General features: G+C 49.7%; 1 protein-coding gene across 5 annotated transcripts in view; it reads right to left on the bottom strand.

Moving 5' to 3' along the window:
• Positions 1 to 5,000, bottom strand: part of LOC125032714 (transcription factor 12-like) — a 383,054-nt gene that overhangs the window by 146,890 nt on the left and 231,164 nt on the right. The gene's annotated exons all lie outside the window — the stretch shown is intronic.

Below are 5,000 nucleotides of genomic sequence, written 5' to 3'. Positions count from 1 at the left end.
AATTGACCTAAAATAACACCAGGAGGGGTGCCTCGACCACTAATCCCAGCAGAATAGCCGGAGGACCCTCTTCTCAATCCATCAAACAGCGAACGTTGCAACCACACATCATTCTAGTGCTGCCGAAACACATTTTTGTCAGGACGACTCCACGTTTTTGTTTACTTTCTTCTTGACTGGCTTGTTTTTTTTTTTTTTATTTGCCACCGAGTGCGATCCGGAATGCAGTGTCGACGAAGTATTTGAAGAACGCATTCCATTAAGAACGGAATGGTCAGCATGCCTTCATAGCTCAGAAAAATCGGCTCTGTTATTAAGGACGATGTATTGCACAAGATATATTGCAGCCCCGTTCAATCTTCAAACCTGCAGAGCTAAGGTAATAAAAGCGCTAAACTGAGCCTTATCAAAGGCTGATCAAAATGCTTCAATTCCACACGAGGGTCTGAGCACAACACGGCAAAGCGCGACACGGCGGTGACGCAAGGGTCGTCCGGCACGGCTGAGCGCAAGTGAAGATGCTGATGACTTACGGTGCGGGACGTGCGGCGGCGTCGGGCGCTGGTGGGCCTTTGCTAGTGTGGATCTGCCAGGACATCCCGCCTTCACTAGCCTCCCCAGCAGCGTCCTGGGCGGCCCCGTCCCCTTAGGGGCACACGGCCGCTCACCCCGGCCCTCCTCCTCACGCCCACGCCGCTGCTGTTGCTGCTGCCCAGCCTGCTCCTACACACGCCACCTGCAGCCTCCGCTACCCTCCGTCCAGTGAACCTGAGGGCGGGCGGGTCAGATGGCAGGGGTGAAGGTGGAGTAGTGCGTGGGGAGACACAGAGGTGGAGGTCGTGGCCACCAGCAGCATGCCGAGAGCGGCCCGGGAGCGATGCCACCTGTCGTCTTGTAAGATTCCTGTGGTCCCGGAGCGCCCCCTCCCCACGCAACACCAACTATCACCATCACGAAGACAGGGGCACGCCGAACCATACACGTCCTAACCCTCCTCCTCCTCTGCCCCTCCGTCGAACTCACGCAGGGGCGCTACTCAAACATGTCTCTAGAAAAAGAATCGACGACGGAGAGAGTACGACGGAGTAGCTGCGCGGCAAGACAGGCGGCACCTGCGGCGGAGTGGCGGGCGTCAGGTGGCACACGCGCCGCCCCACTCATTACGCCGCCGCAAGAAGCCGCGAGGTTACGGCCGTAGGGCCACCACAGCCACACACAAGGTCAGGGAGCAGCACAGGCACAGAGGTCAAGTGGGGGCACAAACAGGTCGCCCACAACACCACAACCCTTCACTAAAGATCTAACATCTTCATTACCGCACACGGGCGCTCCCCAGGCCTGACACACGCCAAGCCGCATCACCACGTGGATCACACACAATCTAACGACAACAACGCGTCGCTTTCTCATATGCATGGTGCACACATCGCTGAATATGTATGTCTGTGTGCACGGGCCCGTGGTATTTAGCTAACAAACGTCTTACTACTTCTCAGATAAGACCATTTACAGACACAAATGTTGTGCAAGGAGGTATACCCATACGGTTCCTGTAACTCTAGTGCGCACAACAGAAAATGTTTTTTTCTGGTTCAAACGTTAGGATTTCTTTTTATATCTCTTTGTCTGCTTGTCCTTGTGTCCGTTGGTCCATGGGAATGGAAAATTTGTTTGGACTGTATATCTGCCTCTTTTCCCCCCCGAACAACAACTAAAATTTGGGTGTGGACTTCCTGTCAACTCACTGGGGGAGGAAAAATACATGTATTCGATGTTTTGGTAACCAAAAGGCTGCACTTGTGTGTCCTGAATACTTTGATTGATGTATATAACTCCTTCACCAATCACTGTACCGAAGCCAAAGTAAATAAGGCAAAAGGGAAAATATAAAAGATAGAAGAAAAGACATTATATATATATATATATATATATATATATATATATATATATATATAGAGAGAGAGAGAGAGAGAGAGAGAGAGAGAGAGAGAGAGATAAAGAGAGAGAGAGTGAGAGGAGTGAAAAAAAATCTGTTTGCGTGCGTTTTCTTGCTTCTACGTTAACCAACCAAGAGCATGCGTATCCGTGTGTGCGTGCATGCGTGTGTGAAATGTGCGTGCGTGCTAGCTCTTCACGTCGCCCCTGAATACCATGAAATGAAGTGAGATTGAGTTCTGGCCACGGAAATTGCTGTACATGGCCCCGGGCGCCAACATGAGTAACCTTTCCTCCGCGTAATTGGTACTGACCATCCAATATAAAGGTACTACAGACCTATTGGGTCGCTCGCCCTACGCCGCCGATGCTCCGGCCGTGCCTCCTCTCTCTCGCTTTCGCTCTCGCTCGGTCTCTCTTGCTCTTTCTTTTTCTCTCTCACTTTTTCTTTCTCTGTCTGGGTTTCTTCCATTCTTTTTCTCTCCTTTAACTTCTTTCTTTTATTTGGATAAGAAGGGAGAGGGAGGGAGAAATAGAGAAAGGAGAAACGAGAAAGGAGGAAGGAGAGAAAGAGAGAGAGAGAGAGAGAGAGAGAGAGAGAGAGAGAGAGAGAGAGAGAGAGAGAGAGAGAGAGAGAGAGAGAGAGAGAGAGAGAGAGAGAGAGAGAGAGGGAGTCGGGTGGGTGGGTAGGGAAGCGGTAATCAAGAACAGTAAATACAACAAAGACCAAATTTGCCCGCAAGGAAACCAAGCATGAACATAATTTCGAAAAGGAAATAGCGCACCCACACATACATACATACTTAAACACGCACACACACACACACACACACACACACACACACACACACACACACACAAAGAATAAAAACCGACCAGAATGCGCACAACCAAACAGATACAACCACACACACACACACACACACACACACACACACACACACACACACACACACATACACACACACAGATTAAAAAAAAAAGGGGGGGGGAGGAAAAGAGAAAGAGAGGACCAGGAAGAAAACGGAGAACACCCACGAACGAAGAAGGAAAACGAAAACGCGAGAGAAAAAACCGGACGACCACAAACAGCATAACGCCCGAAAGTAATGGGAGAGCGACCAGGAAAGACGTCGAGGAAGCCCGGGAATACTTTATATTAATTACAACTCTTCCTCAGCCTCGGCAGGAAATTAACATAATGACTGTACATGAATATTCGGCACATATGGCGGCCAGGGAGCCCAAGCTGGCCCAGGGCACGAGATGAACACCATACCCAGGACGGCCAGGCGACGGGGCGGACGGAAGGCGGCCAGATGCGGACGGCCAGCGGAGGGGGTCACGGACGAGCATGGCCTCGGTCGCCCGTCTCCTGGCAGGGAAAGGAGTCGGTAGGGCAGGGGGTGGGGGAGGGTGTTGGCAGGGGCAGGAGCTGGCAGGGGTGGGGGGTGGGAGAGCATGGGGTCGGTGGAGCGCGTTCGCTGGGCTTAGGCAGGGCACGGTCACGAATCACTCCACCGCGTAATGACACGAAAAAGGGAACGTACTTCCGAGGCAGATACAAGCACCGAAAAAAGTATGAGCGACGAAGGGCGAAGCAGCGCGAGAGGGACACGTCAAGAGGCATGACGACAGGGTGTGTGTGTGGGGGGGGGGGGGGGGTGACGGGGGGCGTGAGGGCATGTCGGGGCACCAGAGGGCAGAAGCCATATGGCAAATAGAACAGCGTAATGTCCCGAGCGAGCTACATTCCGGCCGTGACCTGCGGGCGTGTGGCGGAGGTGCAAAGAACCATAAAATCTTTATTCGTTTGTACAATTTTCCTCTCGATCTCTTTCTCGAATTACATACATCCTTCATTTCTTTCTGGTCGCCTGACTCACCAACAACACGAGGGAGATTGATTGTAGGCAAGTAACCCCCCAAAAAAGAAAAAGAAAAAGAAAATGAAAAAGAAATAAACAAACTATTACCCACAGTAATTACTATGGAAAAAAAATTATTTCACTCACAGATTAATCATATGACGCAGGTTCTCAGAATAATTTAAAAGGTGAATTTACAAGAAACGGGGCTATATATGGTTCTAATATTAATCGAATCACTAAAAAAATAAAGATTTAAAATGTAATTATGATGACGATAATGAGAACGCTAAGCTGCTACATACAATGATGATGATGATGATGATGATGATGATGATGATGATGATGATGATGATGATGATGATGATGATGATGATGATGATGATGATGATGATGATGATGGTGATGATACTAATAACAATAACGATGCTGATAATAATAACAATCATTACACTAATAACAACAACAACAACAGCAATCACAATATTTACAATAATAACACCAATAATGGTTCTATTCCCAATAACAAAAACAATAACACACCCACACTAACAATAACAGACGGCAAACTGACTCCCGCGCTCCCCTTGCAGATTGATGACAGAACCAGACACTGTCAAGTCATCATTCGTGGATCGTTCGAGTCACGATCATTATGTGGAAGAGTAGGCGGGGAAGGGAGGGCATGGGGGGAGAGGAAGGGAGGAAGAGGAAAGGACAAGGGGAAGGGAGAATGGGAGAGGGAAAGGACGAGGGAAGGGAGAATGGGAGAGGGAAAGGACAAGGGGAAGGAGAATGGGAGAGGGAAAAGACGAGGAAAGGGAGAATGAGAGAGGGGAAGGGAGATCTGGGAAGAAGGGCGGGGGCAGGGAGACTTCTGGAAATGATGGGGGGGGGAGGGAGGAATGACAGGAACCACTCCCTTGATTCGTGGCAGAGGCACAAAACGAGGACTGGGAATTGTTTTCCCGTAAAGAAAATAAACGAACTATACCTGTCTCATCGCTTCACAAATTCATCTCGAGAGTTATCAAATGTTATCAAACGGCCCTACATGGTCCTAACTCAGCGTAAAGAAACCTCCGCTCCCCCTAACTATCGGCGGCACCAAATGGCAAAACGAAACCCCGAATGACCTTGGCCACACGCATTCCACAAGGGTCCTACGCATCCTTCGCGTTATCGCAACCACAGCCA

The sequence above is a fragment of the Penaeus chinensis genome, chromosome 15 (assembly GCF_019202785.1).
Source record: "Penaeus chinensis breed Huanghai No. 1 chromosome 15, ASM1920278v2, whole genome shotgun sequence".
NCBI classification, from domain to species: domain Eukaryota; kingdom Metazoa; phylum Arthropoda; class Malacostraca; order Decapoda; family Penaeidae; genus Penaeus; species Penaeus chinensis.
The sequence above is the reverse complement of the archived record's forward strand: the minus strand, read 5'-3'. Positions and strand labels throughout refer to the sequence as shown.